This window comes from Balaenoptera acutorostrata, chromosome 14 (assembly GCF_949987535.1).
Source record: "Balaenoptera acutorostrata chromosome 14, mBalAcu1.1, whole genome shotgun sequence".
NCBI classification, from domain to species: domain Eukaryota; kingdom Metazoa; phylum Chordata; class Mammalia; order Artiodactyla; family Balaenopteridae; genus Balaenoptera; species Balaenoptera acutorostrata.
This window is the reverse complement of record NC_080077.1, coordinates 46,631,998-46,650,768: the sequence shown is the minus strand read 5'-3', so window position 1 is coordinate 46,650,768 and position 18,771 is coordinate 46,631,998.

The following is an 18,771-nucleotide window of genomic DNA, read 5'->3' as shown; positions in this document are numbered from 1 at the left end:
TAATTTTTCTCTGCCCTCCTTCCCATCCCACCTAAGTTGAAAATGTCTCTTAAAGCCTTTATAGCATTGAACAGTTTCTTGAACACAATAGGTACTGCACATGTGATGGTTAATTTTATGTGTCAACTTGACTGGGCTATGGGATGCCCAGATAGCTGGTAAAACATTTTTTCTAGGTGTTGTCTGTGAGGGTGTCTCTGGAAGAGATTAGCACTTGAATTATTAGACTGAATAAAGAAGATCCACCCTCACCTATGTGCACGGGCATCATATTGTCCTTTGAAGGCCTGAAAAGAGCAAAACAGCAGAGGAAGGGTGAATTCTCTCTCTTTTTGACCTGAGTTATATATTTTCTCCTTCCCTTGGATAATGAAGCTTCTGTTTCTCAGGCCATTGGATTCCAGGCTATGTATCAGCAGCCCCTTGGGTTCTCAGCCCTTTGGACTCAGACTGAGTTATAACTGGCTTTACTGGTTCTCCAACTTGCAGATGGCAGATCATGGGTTTTCTTGGCCTTCTTAACCATGTGAGCCTGTTCCCATAATAAATCTAACTATCTATCCATTTGCTATTATCAAATTGGATTTATCCCTTGACCAATATATCACTTAATTTAATTGGTCTTTTTCCTTTTTCTGTCCTTTAGCATTCATCTCTTCATTTGTTGCCTCCTCGTTTGGCCATTTATTCTGTTCTTGGTAGCCCTTTAGAATATCAGTGGTGCACGTGCTTGTTTTTAAAGTCATGTTCATAATTAACATACGCTTTTTCAATATTACACACTATCATATGTTGGATAAGCTACTTAACCTGTCTAAATTTCTTTCTTCCTCGATAAAATTAGTATAAAAATATCTACTTAATAACTTTGTTGTAGAGATCGGACATAGCACATTTAAAATATCTAGCATAACGAGGGCTCAAAATATGTATTATTATTGTTATTATTATTCCCTAACTGACTTCTGTAGTTAACTCCGATCTCTGAAGCCGGACGGTATGTCCCTAGAGCACAAAGAACATTTTCATAATTACACCCACCCACGGTGCCTGACACAACTCATGTTTGTAGAATTGAACAGAATAGGCAGTGGCTATTAAGCAAGGACTGGTTTACTGACTCCCTGTTGAGTAACTCTTCTTCCTCCTTTCTCTCACTTAACTCTTGAAGGTGATTTACCCTCGCATAACGTTACTGGTTAGGACGGGAGCAGAGAGGGAAGCCATCAGCTGCAGCAAAATGAAGGAGAAATAATAACAAGAAATTGTTCCTGAGGCTGAGGACTATGGGCAGACAAGTTAGGTGGTCACCTCTGTGGTATGGCTTGACATATATTATCAAAAATACCCCCTCCCACCTCCTGTCACGTTGTCAAGAATCGCTTCTTTTAGTCAGTTCTTTTGAATTAAGACTTAATAGGGCTTCCCTGGTGGCGTAGTGGTTAAGAATCTGCCTACCAATGCAGGGGACACGGGTTCGAGCCCTGGTCCAGATCCCACATGCCGTGGAGCAACTAAGCCCATGCGCCACAGCTACTGAGCCTGCGCTCTAGAGCCCACAACTACTGAGCTCGCGTGCCACAACTACTGAAGCCCATGCACCTAGAGCCCATGCTCCGCAACAAGAGAAGCCACCACAATGAGAAGCCCACGCACCACAGTGAAGAGTAGCCCCCGCTAGAGAAAGCCTGCGCAGCAATGAAGACCCAATGCAGCCAAAAATAAGTAAATTAAATAAATAAATTAAAAAAAAAACTTTGAAAAGACTTAATAAAAGTCTTGTTAAAATTATATGAATAAATAATAATAGATAATATTTTAAATAATATTAAATATTTATTATTAAATTATAATAAATAATACTATATTAAATAATATTTCAGAAGGGAGGATGCAGAATGATCAGTTGAACTCTTTAGGGTGTCAAACTTTGCTAATTTCAAAGTTTTTCTTGGAGTCGCTTTATTATAATAAAGCATTCAGTATGTGTTTTCCACATGCCAGACAGCTTACTTATGTCATTTATAATGTTTACAAACATCTACAATTTTGATATTATGTCCATATTACAGATAAGCAAATTGAAGCCTAGAAGAGTTTTTTACCCAATTTATCTAATCTTAGCTATCCATGCCTTAGAGTTTTGTGATCCTAAACTCTACTACATGGTGAGGTCTTTCATCTCTTGCCGTGGCCTGTGCTTGCACCACAGTAACTGACAACGTGGTGGGATAATTAGAGAGGACGTTCTTGACTTGTGTCAACAACCCTGTAACCCCATTGCCTGCCCTTAGCTGTCTTCTATTCACATCATAAAAAAGCCTAGTGTTAGACCTCATTTCAGTAATGCATGAGCTTTCTTGAGTCTTTTTGGGGATGTGTTCTTCTGCTTCTGGGTGAATCCACACTGCAGCTTGCTTCTCCCCAGTAACATGGCTCCTGACCATCCTCTGAACAGCTCCATCCCCAGTCTTCACTCCCACTCCTGTGGCCACTGGCTTTTTGTGCACAGTTGTGTCCCCCATGTGATCACTTTCCTTACTCCTTCATTCCTCTGCAGCACCACTTTTACAAGATAATTACCAAAATGTGCAGATAACAGTTTTACCCTCATGTTGGCCTAGGCTTGAGTTGTCCACCCTAAAGCCTTGGCCAAGGGTTTCTTCACCTGAGGTGCAAGAACTCCCTGCATGTTCACATGCCTTGTTCTCTCATCTCATCTCAGGTCTTTTGTTACCTGTTTGGTGAGTTTTTTCCCGACCATCCTATTTAAAATTGCAAGCTTGCGTCCCCTCTTCTCTAGTTTCTAAACTTTCTATCCCCCATTGTTGCTCTGTTTTTATTCCTAGCACCTATCATCACTCTACTTATACAAATTTTACTGACTTTTTTTGTCTTTCTTCCCTCAGTATAATCTAAGCTTCAAGAATGAGAGATTTTTGTAAGCTTTGTTCACTACTGTATCTTGAGAGTCTTAAGCAATGTAGAGCATTGCTAGTGGATACTCAACAAATGGTTGCTTAAATAATTAATAATTATGTTGGATTACTTGAATGACAGAAGTGGTACTGGGTGTGACAGCTGAAGCTATTGAGGTCGTGGGGGCTGGGGCTGGCATATCATGTTTTTTAGGGATTGGTGCTACATCAACATGAAAATATTCTTACTAAACCTATTTATTTAAAAAAACTTGATAGAGACACATGAAATTATTTAACATATTTTACTCCTCTTTCTGTCTCAATGTCAAATCCATAGAACTTGTTATAGGTAGTCACTTTTTATACACTGTTGTCCTAATTTGAACATTTGGACTATGTAGGAAGTAATCATTTTCCCCTTCAGTTAGATCTAAAACACGTGGCAGAGAGATTCCAGAGACTGTTTGCTGTTATGGTACCAATGGTGAGAGAGATAAAGGGGATGAGAAAATGGTAGTGAGCTGAAAGACTTTCAATCTGGTGCTGATCTTCAGCTATCTGAGATTATTACCTATTTCATTCTTGTCAAAAATTGCTGATAAATGGGTAGCAGTTATATTAGCCCAATACTTCGATTTATTCTTTTAGTGTCTTATTTGACAAGGATTGCTAGGTAGGAAAAAAAAATCTTGGCAAGGCTAGTAAAGAGATCATTTGGGAAATTTTCAAGTTGAAATCTAATTATAAACTTCTCATTATTGAGTTGTTCAGTCAAACTAATAATAAGGAAAGAGTCTGAGATATTCATAAATTCCTGAAGGACGGATTTCATGGATGAGGTTGTAGAAATCAAGACCTTAAAGCTGACTTTTTCCAGTTTTTCAAATCATGGTCTGGTATTTGAAGCTTCATTTTTTTTTTTTCATTTAGTGCTGGTAATATTTTATTATAGTATAAGATATTATCTATAAACATTTCCTGAAGTTTATATTATAAATCTACCCTTTCAGTTGCTCTAAATTTTGTATTTGGATTCAACCAGGTCGTCAGGAACTTCCCACTTGTTTTGCATCGTTTCAGCCCCTTGTGGAGTTGCTTGTACAGAGTTGCATTTTAGATTTATGCCATCAGCTTGTGTTGAGGGACATTGTAAGTAACAGCCATAGGAAAGACACTATCATACATATCATAAAAACCTTGTCAAGCACTTGTTCCTTATGAGGACTCCAGGAAAAATTTCTTTCCATATTCTATAACAGGGAAAACTGGGTTTCTTTTGAGCAAGTGGTTTGTATATGTCTTATAAATATGGTGAATTCACTGACTAGTGGGATTTCTGTCTGCTTTGGCCTCTGTGGAACTATATCAGCCAGGATTTGGACAGGAAAACAGAAGTCACTCCATGCTTTCCAAGTATGAAGAATTATAATTTGGAGAGTTGGAGTTTTGCATAACTGCTGGAAAATCTGTGGGTTATGAAGGTTGTCACTACTGCAGATTACAATTTGAAGCAGCAAAGGGAGTGATTCTCAAGTCTCCGTGGAAACTGTTATGCTCTCACATCTGCCTCTGCTTCCCTAGAATATGGCCTCTTTTTACCTTTGCCTTCCAAACCCACATGAGTGCTTCTCCTTGGCATATTCTAACCTCGACAATATGGGAAAGAGATTTTGAGAAATAATATTGTCAAATTCTCTTGTGCGATACAGAAAAGAGCTTAGAAAAGCTCGTGGTAAGGCTGAATGGATAATAGGTAATTAAGCAAAAAAAAATTTTAAAGCATAGCAAATTTTGCCCACTTCTTGCAATAGGACAGGATCTAAAAATGCATAGTTTATATTCTAATTTTAGACCTGGATTCCACTTGCTTTACCTATTTTTTTAATCCTAATATTCTTATTTATTTATTTATATTTTGTTGTATTATAATTATCTATTTTTATAAGCCATCTCAACTCTTTTGGAAAAGTGGTGTATAAATAAATAACTTATTTGAAAGGTAAGTAGAGAAGAATGAGTTTGTGAGAAATGTGTATCTAAAAATAACCTAATACACATGAACTATGGCTGAGATCTAAAGTGGATGGTAAGAGTAACCCAAACAGTTGCCATACCATTCTCCAAAACACCACCCGTTATCTTAGATATTTCCTTTTTGTTATCACACTGATTTTTTTCTCTTACTAATGGATTCTCAAAATATGTTATTAAAAATAATAGACTATAAAATATACACATTTACCCAGCATAACTGAACAATGAAGTCTTTCATACAAGCAAATTTTTCATGTAGTTTAGGCTTATTCCTTTAAAGTTCATAATTTTTTAATTTTAATAATTTTTGTGAACTTTTATAGAGAAATACAAAAATTTTATAAATAAAAATGTATATCTCTGCCTTCTTAAGCAGTCAATAGTGAAAAATAATTCAAACTTTTTTGTACAAATTTAAAGTAACTATTATGAAGCAATAATTTAGTTGTAGTGTACCGTTGTCATGCTTTCAGGGACTCTTGGGATGTAGAAGAATCAGATTCCTTAAAAACGAGCTTAATTCTTCTGCTCTTTTTGATTTGTTTCTTTCTTGCACGATTTTCCTTATCCAATGTCTTATTTTTCACCTAGTTGTCTAGAAGAGTTCTGAGAATGGCTCTACCTTTCCAGTAGAATAAGTATAATGGTCTCAGTATAACAGTTAATATTTCTTCATGCTTGAGAGCTTCCTTTTTATTTCTTTTTTTTTCCTTTTAAGTTTAAAGCTATATATCAACTCCTGAGGTTTCCAGAAGCTTGACCTCTGAATGAGTGGGCATTATTGCATGTATTTGATCCCTTTAATAGGATTACAGAGAAATGAAATTTAGAGACTAAGGGAGAGTATGAAAGGTCACCTGGTCCACCACTTTCCCAAAGAGGCCACTTCCATTTAGAACCATATCTAAACCACTGCAGGCAAAGGGCAACCTCCACTATTTTATAGCCTTTTAAAGACAGAAATGCTACAATCTCTAGTGGCAAGCCATTTTTTAACGTTTTATAATTCTCTCTGTCAGAAATTTTTCCTTACATTTAACTTAAATTTCTCATGCAAAAGTTTAAGCTCCTGAACTCGTCCCTGAGGAAATGTGAGAAAAAAAAAAAAAAACTGAGGTTTTGAATGGACTTAAGAAAATTATGTTCTACTGTTCCTCAGGTTTACTTTTTCTATGGCAAAATTTGGCGTTAAGGGTGTGTGTGTGTGTGTGTGTAAGTAAGAGAGAGATAGAGATAGAAACAGAGGCTGTAGATATTTTCAGATGCCCATCATTCATATGACATTCATTCATGGATCAGACTAGTTGGTGAGGGTCTGGGCTGAACTAATTCTACATTCTTAACAAGTCTCCCTTGATACTTAATTCACATTCACAAACTAGCCAGCTGCAGCATAGGATTAGGAGTGTAGTTTGTAGCTATCAGGCAGGATATAGAGATGATATAGCAGAGAAAAAGTATAGCGACTGGAAAGAAGACCCACCATTATCCTTGGCATTTAAGAACTGTACGACTTTGAGCAAGTTTACTTCTGCTGTGGAATGGAGATTGACAGTAATATATCATTTTTATCATCCTATGAAGAGGGAATTTGGTGGACCCAAAGAGAAAATGGGTGTATAAATTCTTCAAAAATTGTAAGCCACATATAAATATATGGTAATTTCTCATTCCTCAAGTATTTACCTCTTCCTTAAATACTGGATTGTGGAATTAGGAAAATCTGTTTTGGATTATAGATTTGGCACTCTGTAATTGTGTGGCCTTAAGCAAATCCCTTAACATCTTTGAGCCACAATTTCTCCTACAAAATGGGACAATATAATTGACCTTGCAGGTTAGTGGTGATGATTAGAGGTAATGAATGCAAAGTGTTTAGCATGCTGTTTCACAAACAGTAGGCATTTAGTAAATACTACCTATTGTTATCATCCAGTCATTGAAGCAAAAAAACAAAAAAAACAAAAAAACGCATTAATTTCTACTTCTCTTGCTATCTCATATCTCCCATGCAGTTATGCCAGTTCTACCTTCTTAATATTTCTGGAAGTACTTCTCTTTTACAGTCTCCATGGCTATTGTGTAATCTGTGCCATTATCGTAACTCTCACGATGTATTTCAGTATTTAACTATCCCCTTTGCTTCCAAATATTTTCCCCTTTGATCCAGCTTCCATACTATAACCAAAGTCATCTTTCAATGAGCTGTATGAACATTGTACTGGCCTTTATCAAATATTACAACAACTCTGCCATTAAATGAAGCCAAAGATATTCACAACCAGTTAAGGTCCTTCATAGCCTAGTTTATTATTTTTATATTACCTTCAACTTTCCTCTCCTGGTAATACATCCTATTCTTCTTCGACACAATGCACTGGCAGTTAGTCTAAATTTGCCATGTCCTTGTGTATGCTGCTTTCTCTGCGTGAAATACTCTTGTCCTCTTATCTTCCTTGCAAGTCTACATTTGCTCTTTGGAGAATATGGAGATTCTAGCCTTGAAAGCTACAGACATGTAGAAGAATCTATATATAAGCTTCATGGGTTCAAATGTTAGGTATATGGATTTTTCTGAGGATTCTGTGACTCTTAAAATGTTAGGAACCACTGTTTGGAATCAGATTAAGCATCCTCCCCTTGGCGAAGTCTTTACTTTTCAGTGACCCTTGGGCATTGAATATCAAATGATGGGTAACATTGTCTGTAGTATTTTAAAGCAGACATTTATCACTGTTGCTTTCAGCAGGCAACCGATGAGTCAAAGTAGGATTCTGAGCAGATAAACTCCTGTGTGAAGTGCCTTCAGAGTCAGATCTATTGCTCAAACTCTGTCCCTTTTGACTAATGCCTGGAAATACATGATCAAAGTTCATTGCTCTAATATTAAAGTGTTGATTCCATTGAGTACACAAATCCATACATTTTAGTGTAAAATGTACAACTTTGGGCTATTATCAACCATCGTGCTTTAAAATTATAAGTGAGTTTTAGGTCTTTTCTCAACAGAAAGAAAGGGCAGGAGGAAGGATGTTATGGTCTCAGAGAATCTAAGGAAAGTAACAGGACTACCATGAGAGAAAAATAAGAAAGTTAGGGAAATCAAAGTCAAATTTTACCTCTGTCTCTCTTTGTTAAGTGATACTATAAAGCAGTAGTCTTCCCACTGGATGTAGATAACCCTGTGGAAACACAAACATTTTCCAAGGGGTACAGGGACACCAAGAGTTTCAAAAAAATTAATTTCTAGATATTCAAATTCTATGTACTTTTCCCTAAAACTGATTGCCTTCGAATAAGCCTGAGGTCATGCTGAGTGTCCTTTCCCATCTTTCACACCTTTCTCCCACTCTACAAAAGAAAAGGAACTCTCTTACCTGTCCAGAATCATACCATGGTGCATTGCTATGGTTCATTGCTCTGCCATGTAAAACCCCTTGGGGTATTGTGTAAAGGTATCATGGGAAATATTGCTGTAGGTGCTAAGAAAGTGAGTTAAATTTGCTTAGTAAAAACCAATTTGCAAGTGAATTTGATTTCAATTCTTTGCTTTCAATGCAGTTGAAGGAGGACTCAATTGAATTGTTGGCTGTGATGGCTTTTGTCAGGTAACTCAGAAGTAGTGTAATAAATTGAGTTAAATTATTATAACAAAACTCCTTCCATTCCCATCTAATTGTTCATGTAACCCATGCTTACATGTATAAAAATGAAAAATAAGAATTGAATTAATGCTAAAATTCTGTCATTTTATCAAAAAGTAGTATTCACCCAGGGTTACACCTACTGATAGAGGAATGAAAGCTCCATACATCTCATTAAATGCATTTCCAATAAAAGTTGACTTTTTATGTTTAATTATTATTAATCAAGTATATTTATATTGTTTTGACCAACAGTATATTAACAATAATTACAATACTGAAAATTATTTTAAACATTTAGAGCTTTTGAATCTCTGAAAATAAAATCACAAAAATATATATATGTCCATATATGTAATATATTGTATATAACATTTAAAATTATATATTATAATATATAATATATATGAAATATATACAGTTGTAGGAAAGCGTTATAACTTGAATAACAGTAAACATTCAAACAAAATAATATGTTCCTCTAAGAAAAAATTCTGTGGGAGAGGTGGAATGATAATGCAAGTTTAAGGGGAAAATAAAATGTTAAATTTCTGACCATTAAAAAGAGCTTTTCATTTTCCAATGGATGATGGTATGAAACTGCTATTATAAACATGTGAAAGTATAATATCATATTTTAAATGTCAGTATTTGCAGTATGCTGGAGATTACATTCTTCACAAGTATTTAGACTTGAGCAAATGTTTTACTCTCAGAATCATCTATTATAAAAATTGTGTTTTGGGGGGTTTCTTTTCACGGAGTCCTCTTAACTACCCATCCTTCCCCAAAATGAGCACATTCTAGTAAATACATTGACTCCTCAAACAGATCCCAGTGGACTTTGGGATGGCCTTGGGTACTGAGAGTAAGGGAGCTGGACCAAACAAGGAGAGGTAAGGATGAACAGAGTGGGGAGTGCCAGAGGCAAACACACCTGTGCCATGATTTTCCTGGCTGTGGCTTTGGCTCTTAAAAGTAGATATCCCTCGTTGTGGTAACAAGAGCCACTGCTGTGTTTTCAAAAGGCAGGGGAGCTTACCTTAGAGGAGGAGGTGGTCCCCAAGTACTCCAGGCCTTACCTCATGCCTACTCGTGAGAATCATCTCCAAGGAAGGAAATGAGGTAATAACCAGGCAAACATAATTCAATGAGGGAAAAACAATTTTTATCTCATTTATTTTCAGGGATGAATCATTTTCTCCTAGTTTATTTTCCTTGTTTATTAAATCATGTTCAGCTCTTCATCATCAAACTCTTCACTTCCTTTAGGCTTGTTTTCCCATGTTCAATACTTCTTTGCTTCACAATAATTTGGATTTATAGCTACCAACTTAGTGCAACAGTTTTAAGTAAGTGAGGAAGCAATACTCTTGGCAGATTCCTGACTGATTCGTCACTATGTCTGAATTTATGACATATTTATACAAGTCAACACAATTCATAAATTTTTTCTGTGGTACTGGAGGGGCAATCCTGAACTTCATTGAAGCGCTAATAATACAAAATAACAGCATGCATATTCACCAGAAAGTAGTTGAGCATGTTTTATTATTTAAGTGTCATTTTAACATTGGATTGAGTGACAACATGACATACTTGGAGCTCCCAGACTTGGGTTCCTGGCCAGCCAGTACTGCTACCAAATACTTTGTGTCCTTTGAGAAATTTTGGTCCCTAACACCTCTGGTCTTTAGTTTCCACATTTATAGAATGAAGGAGTTGGACCCGACCAATTCTTATTTTCCTTTTCTGCTAAAACTCTATTACCTGACTTTCTAATCTTATAATGAACTTCAATAGGGATTTACTCTCTCCATGTCCCATTTATTCATTCTATTCTTAGGAACTAACAATATTCCTCTTTGAATTTTAAATACTTATGAATTTCTGGTATTCCTTGTGTTAGATGGAGATCTTTAAGGAGAAGAACATGTTTGAATTCAAATTTGAGTCCTACATAACTTTTCCACATTTGATGCAATACAAGTTTTGGCTAGATTGACCTGAAATTGTCTCTTTTTCTGCTTATTATAATCCTAATGTCAAGATTCATTTTACAGATGGATGTTAAGTGATCTTGTTTCAATATGATGTTTTCTCTTTCATCCTTTTCCCCATATCCGTATTGATGTAATTTAATGTTCTGCCTCTTTGATTCAGAATTAAAATTTTCTCTGTTTCTTGTATTTCTACGTAACCTCTCTAAACTACATCAAAGGATCTGTATCCTGTTTTATCCTCTACTTATTTGATCATCTTTATATCCTTGGCTGTCTTTCTGGTACTTATCAACTTCACAATGGGACTATATTTTAAAATATTGGTGTTCAGAGAGGATGGGGGGGTTGGATTATTAAAATCCATGTTTAACCAATTTACAATTTTATTTATATAACACTTTAGTATTAGGAAAACTAGATTTTTTTATTAAGTGGGAACAGTACATATATTTTATGTTCGCATACTTCCTGTGTTTGCCAGTTTCCATGAACTAGATGCTTGAGGCTACAAAAGAATATATTCTCCTCCCTTATCCTCAACCAAGAGTGAAATATAATGCTGTGATTTTTTTTTTTGAATTTGAGAGCCACTTTATTTTAAATAATTTATTTTTCCAGTCATTTTCCAGTCACAAGAGAAGGTTCTTAAATGATACCTCTAAGGCAGTGGTTCTTTTTTTTTTTTTAACATCTTTATTGGAGTATAATTGCTTTACAATGTTGTGTTAGTTTCTGCTGTATCACAAAGTGAATCAGCTATATGTATACATATATCCCCATATCACCTCCCTCTTTCATCTCCCTCCTACCCTCCCTATCCCACCCCTCTAGGTGGTCACAAAGCACCGAGCTGATCTCCCTGTGCTATGTGGCTGCTTCCCACTAGCTATCTATTTTACATTTGGTAGTGTATATATGTCCATGCGACTCTCTCACTTCGTCCCAGCTTACCCTTCCCTCTTCCCTGTGTCCTCAAGTCCATTCTCTATGTTTCTGTCTTTATTCCTGTCCTGTCCTGCCCCTAGGTTCGTCAGAACCATTTTTTTTTTTAGATTCCATATATATGTGTTAGCATACAGTATTTGTTTTCCTCTTTCTGACTTACTTTACTGGGTATGACAGACTCTAGGTCCATCCACCTCACTGCAAATAACTCAGTTTCGTTTCTTTTTATGGCTGAGTAATAGTCCATTGTATATATGTGCCACATCTTCTTTATGCATTCATTTGTCGATGGACACTTAGGTTGCTTCTATGTCCTGGCTATTGTAAATAGTGCTGCAATGAACATTGGGGTACATGACTCTTTTTGAATTATGGTTTTCTCAGGGTATATGCCCAGTAGTGGGATTGCTGGGTCATATGGTATGATATTTTAAATGTGGTGGAGGGCATTAATATAAGTTGAAAATCTAATAAAAAATCTGTTTTCAAACAGGGTATGGATTTTTCAATAGAAGTAAGAGGAAATGTAATAATAAAAAGCTGCAAGGTAATAGCAGTGTAATAAATCCCCATCTCTTTTTCTCTGCAGGCCTTTTGTCTTAAAGCAGTATAGAAAATACTCTCAACTTTATAAGCCCAATCGAAAGCTAAATTTAGTCTTTGAAAGGTGAGGCCACCTCACTGACCTTAATTATATTTCTTTAAAAATACAATTGAAAATATTTTTTCCCGTACAGGGGTTGCTGACACTTGGCTGTCGCAGGGCATATCTGAACCCATCTTCTCAGTCATAACTGTAAACATGTAGTTTCCAGTGCTCTTTTCAGGTGGTGTGTTAGCAGTGGACTTGCTGGTAAACTCTAGGGGATATTAGATGGTCACTTTTGGAGGACACATCAACAAGGCATGTTTGAGGCTCACAGGAAGGTATTAGAGTGGACATGAAAGAAACAGACTTCAATTCAAACCCCATTTCTCTCTCATTAGATGTGTGGCCTGTCAGTAAACCGAGGATGCCATAGTACCTGCCTTGTAGAGGTAAGCCAGGCATACTTACGTGCTCTTATGAGTTTAATTTTACATTAAGATCTTTCTCTTCCAAAGACATGCCTGGCTCTTCATTAGAAAAGACTGGTATCACCTAAGATTGGATAAGCAGGGTGTAAGCCACCTGTGGGAGAGGCGGGGGATTAAAAACCAGGCAAAGATGCTTGGATTTAACATGGCGAGAAACGGGAGGAGAACACATTTTTGAGCATAAGAAACAGTGTGTTTTGGAAGCGGTCTTCCAGGTGAAAAGTAGTTCATAAATCAAATCACATTTAGAGTACAGTCTAAGAGGACATCTTTCTTTGTCTATATAATGGGATAAACACTGTCTACCTCTGAGTTATGAGCATCAGATTACATAGTGGTGCTTTATAATCATAAGGTATCATACAAGTCATACACAGGAACAAGGGCAAGGGGGAGTAAGACAGGAAGAAGCTTGTCCCGACCTCTTTTTAGTCTCTGCAGATGCAGAGGGTGATTTTCACAGGTACATCACACACTCCCATTTATTGTCTATTCCAGAAAATAAGAACTGTAGAGCTGTAGACCTTTGACTGTGTGGTGAGGGGGAGGGTCTTGGTCCTCGTAAAATCATGTTTTAAGCACATAGATCATAAAGGAAGCCATTTAAATGTTCACTCTCCTCAGTCTCGAGTGCATGTGGAGATATATTTAGCAGTATAAGCACAGTTCCCTGCAAAGTAGCTCTACCCTTTTTGCTCCCACAAGAACACACTGAAAGCAAGTGAGAGGGATGTTACTGCAGTGATTACTCAAATCATCTTTAATTTGTAAAGAGTATAATTCACAAACCTCATTAACTATTTTCAGGGGCAAACAGTGTGTAATATTGTGTTTGCTGAGACACCCAGGTGGAGAACTTTACGTTAGCCTGGAGGCAGGGTGGTTTACCTTCCCTCTTCGTGAATGTCATATGACTGTTGTGAAGGCAGAAGGTACCCTGGTAGCTAGGACCAACGATGCTCCATCCAATCCTTCCTGTAGTCTTCCCAGCATGGGTTCCTCATGTTTCTCGTCTTCCTTCTTTCCCTGCTCCTCCACCTCCATCTAATGCTTTTCCTTCACTCCCTGCCTTTCACTGCTGCCCTTTGCTGATATTTCTTGTGTATTACTAACACATTCTGGAAATGGGAGTGCTACCAAGAGATGTTCTAATAATACTTGAGATGTGAAGAAGTATCCTATACTTAAAAAACTAAAAGCCGAGCAGTTCTTAACTGCCAGATGAAGATCAGTGAATATGATTTTTGTATAGAAATTCTTTGGTATTGACAGCATTTACCACCAGAAAACACAGTGTCAGCCTCTGTATCAGTTAGGATGACTAGTGTGGGGGCAGGACACCTCCCGATTCTGCTGCATAAACCAAATGCCTTTGGCCTCCATGCAGGTCTAGGCTAACATGTGTCCCCCAAACTGAGAAGATGTCGTGGAGGAATGTTGCAGGAAAATTTGAGGGTCAAACAAATTATGAGAGGTCATAAAAGGGAATGTTGGGAATAAAAGAAGAAATCAGAAATCTAGGAAAAGGAGTCTCTGAAGTAACAGACTTAGCAAGGAGGATAAGAAAGAGCAATAAAGATTCTTATGTATTTTGGCGACTTGATTATTGAGTGGTCCTTGGAGCGTGCGTGCCATGGGGAAAACACAAATCTCCTGTCTCTCTGCCTCGGAGAAGAAGATTATTAGACTTGCTTTAAAAAAGATAAAAGGTGTGAGGGACAAACTCTCAGATGGGATAAATGTATACAGCACAGACACCAGAAAATATCTCCCCAACAGAGAAGCCTGAAATAGCTGTGTGCTCCCCACTGGCACCACCGAAACTGCTCACAGAGCCTAGTAATTCACTGAAGGGAGGGTTTTTTTTTTTTTTTAAATTATTTATTTATTTTATTTTTTTGGGCTGTGTTGGGTCTTCGTTTCTGTGCGAGGGCTTTCTCTAGTTGCGGCAAGCGGGGGCCACTCTTCATCGCAGTGCGCGAGCCTCTCACCGTCGCGGCCTCTCTTGTTGCGGAGCACAGGCTCCAGACGCGCAGGCTCAGCAGTTGTGGCTCACGGGCCTAGTTGCTCTGCGGCACGTGGGATCTTCCCGGACCAGGGCTCGAACCCGTGTCCCTCGCATTGGCAGGCAGACTCTCAACCACTGCGCCACCACGGAAGAGCGAAGGGAAGGTTTTTTAAAAGACACTTTCCATTACTCTGCATATGTGTGTCGCCTTTGGAACAGTTATTCTGCTGAGCTTTATACCAAAAGGGAACTGTTTACGCTATCATTTGCAGCTAAACCCGTCTGTGTGTGTGTGTGTGTGTGTGTGTGTTTGTGTGTGAACATTTGTAGGAAAATATTCAGAATAGTGTTTCTTTAACCCATGGTTGATTTTCACTACAGAAATCAGATGTTAATGTGAACTTCTTTTTTTTTAACATCTTTATTGGAGTATAATTGCTTTACAATAGTGTGTTAGTTTCTGCTTTATAACAAAGTGAATCAGTTATACATATACATATGTTCCCATATCTCTTCCCTCTTGCATCTCCCTCCCTCCTGCCCTCCCTATCCCACACCTCTAGGTGGTCACAAAGCACAGAGCTGATCTCCCTGTGCTATGTGGTTGCTTCCCATCAGCTATCTATTTTACGTTTGGTAGTGTATATATGTCCATGCCACTCTCTCTCTTTGTCACATCTTACCCTTCCCCGCCCCATATCCTCAAGTCCATTCTCTAGTAAGTCTGTGTCTTTATTCCCATCTTGCCACTAGGTTCTTCAAGACCTTTTTTTTTCTTTCTTAGATTCCATATATATGTGTTAGCATACTGTATTTGTTTTTCTCTTTCTGACTTACTTCACTCTGTATGACAGACTCTAACGCCATCCACCTCACTACAAATAACTCAATTTCGTTTCTTTTTATGGCTGAGTAATATTCCATTGTATATATGTGCCACATCTTCTTTATCCATTCATCCGATGATGGACACTTAGGTTGCTTCCATGTCCTGGCTATTGTAAATAGAGCTGCAGTGAACATTGTGGTACATGACTCTTTTTGAATTATGGTTTTCTCAGGGTATATGCCCAGTAGTGGGATTGCTGGGTCGTATGGTAGTTCTATTTTTAGTTTTTTAAGGAACCTCCATACTGTTCTCCATAGTGGCTGTATCAATCTACATTCCCACCAACAGTGCAAGAGGGTTCCCTTTTCTCCACACCCTCTCCAGCATTTATTGTTTGTAGATTTTTTGATGATGGCCATTCTGACCGGTGTGAGATGATATCTCATTGTAGTTTTGATTTGCATTTCTCTGATGATTAATGATGTTGCGCATTCTTTCATGTGTTTGTTGACAATCTGTATATCTTCTTTGGAGAAATGTCTATTTATGTCTTCTGCCCAATGTGAACTTTTATTTTCACTCTTCCCTAAATCACCAGGAGGCCCTGAGTATTGGTATAAGACGCTAATCCAGAAATTTGAGATATTTGCAAAGTATACTTGGCGTGTCCTTGATTAATAGTCTTAATTATATCTAAAATGCAATTTTCAATTTGAATAAGAGAGAAATATAAACTTATTGAAAAAAAGTTAAGCAGTAATGATAAGTAAAATCGCTGGGAGGGAAAAGAATGGAGGAGTTCTGTGATGCTGTTGAATAACTCTAAGTTCACTACGTTTTGCTACTGTTTTTTATTTTATTTTTTCAAACACAAAACATGAAATTTAGCATTTCAACCATTTAAAATATATAATTCCATGGCAGTGAGTACATTTATAATGTTGTGTAACCCTAACCACCATCCATCTCCGGGATGTTTCTCATCTTCCCAAACTGGAACTCCACACCCATTCTCCCCTCCCTGAGTGCCTGGCAACCACCATCCTACTGTCTGTTTCTATGAATTTGACTGCTCTAGGTACCTCATACAAGTGGAATCATGTAATAGTATCTGTCCCTTTGTGACTGGCTTATTTCACTTAGAATAATGTTGTTAAGGTTTTTCCATGTTGTAGTGTGTGTCAGAATTTTCTTCCTTTTTAAGGTTGAATAATATTCCATCATATGTATATATCACATTTTGTTTATCCTTTTGTTTGTTAAGGGCACTTTGGTTGCTTCCAACTTTTGGCTGTTGTGAATAATGTTGCTATAAATGTGCGTAAAAATATCTGTTTGAGTCCCTGCTTTCAATTCGTTCAGGTATATGCCCAGCAGTGGGATTGCTGCATCATATGGTAGTCCTTTTTTAAACTTTTTGTTTTGCTGTCCTCCAGAGTGGCTGCACCATTTTACATTCCCACCAGCAGCGCACAATGATTCCAATTTCTCCACATCCTCGCCAACACTTAGTCTTTTTTCAAATAATAGCACTTTTAATGGCTATGAAGTGGTATCTTTTTAAAAAAATCAGATAGATTACTGACTAATTTCTGATACAGATTGAATGTATTTACAAATCTTGATTTTACTAACAGAATGTTTTATTCTTTCAGGATAGGTTACTTTTCAGTATTAGTGCCCAGCAGACCTGTAGCTAATCCGGTTTAGGCAGGTTAGATAACTCCTGCATGGTCATTTGGCACTAAGGGATAGAGCCAGAATGCAGAGCTAAGTATGTCTGACTCCATCACACAAGTCTCTTGAGACAAAATCTACCCCCCAAATCTTATATTGTAGAATGATGGATGTCTACCAAAACTCCAGTAAGGATATAGTTCATATCCGTTGAAGGCTTACTCTGTGCCAGGTACTATGTTAATGGCTTTACAAACATTATGGCTAACTCTCACAGCAGCCCTATGTTTACACATAAACAGCCTGAGGTTCAGAGAACTTAGTTTACTATTCAGTATTATCCAGCTGTGAGTGGATGGACCGGGGTTCAACATGAGGTCTTCACACACTCAGGCCAGAGTTACCAGTAGGGCATATACTTAGAATTTTGCCTCCACAAGATGCGTATATCAAAAACTGCTGGGAAGACATCCTGTTTTTGTCCAGTAAAAATTTTCTAAGAGTATTTATAGAGGGAATATGATCCCTTGGAGGATGGGAAGAGCACAAGTACATAGAGATGGTAAGAAGAGGATTCCAGACAGAGGGAAATTGTGAGCCTCTAATCTAGAACCAGGTCTGGTGCGGCATTTCAAGGCTGCAGCATCTCGGTGGTGTTGGGTGTATCTCCAAATTAGTGACTACATCAGCAGGTGACTTGAGTCACTTCCTGGTCCAGCTTTGTCTGCCTCCTCCTGCCTCCTAGATGGCAGTGTTATGTTAGCCACAGCCTCTGCAGTGGCAGTCAGCTGCATCTCTTGCTTCCTTTCGTGCGTGAAGAATTCCACTCCAATGCCTGGTTTTAAGAAACAAGATCTGATCCCGTGGGCATCAATTTTAGTTTCTGCTTCCCTAAAGAAGCCAAATATCAGGCCTATTCTGCTATGGCTCAAAACCCAGCAGATACTGGCTTTAGCCCCTCTCACCACTTCCTGTGTGCACTTTTGCTTTGCTTCATTTTGTGTGTGTGTTTAGTTCCTGATGATATTTGTTTTTTCTCTTTTTACCTATCTCTCAATGCTATGTGTTTAGAACAGCAGGGATGCTTCAAAGTGTGACCGTACAGATCTTTACTGATTAGAAGTCCTGGAATAAGGTTGTGAGGTACCATTAAGTCAGGGCAAAATGGAAAGGGGTGAAGGGGAGTGCGCTGTCCAAGGGGGCTGTGAAAACTCAGGATTATTCAAGGAGGCACCAGCAATAAAGGGAGTTCAGTATCCACGGCTGGGTCACAGCAGTAGGGATCTGAGCTGCAAACTGTATTCAGCATTAGACTGGAGGCATAATGTGGGTTTGGACAATCAATTCAAACTTCAAGTGATAATGGATTTGGGACAGGAGAGGAAATTTCAGGATCTCACTTGTGTGGCCTGTAAACTCACTTCCAACACAGCAGGAAAGTGTAGTGTCAGGTAAGGTAAATAAAGTGACATTGTACTGTGGTGGCAGAGTTGGGTGAGAAACTTCATCTTTTCAGAATATTCACCTTTCCTTCTCAAGCCAGCCAAGAAACCCATGTGAGTGGGTTTGTAGTGGGAGGTTCTGGTACCTCTGGCTGAGAAGTATTGAGAAAGACAAACTTTAACATCAGGTC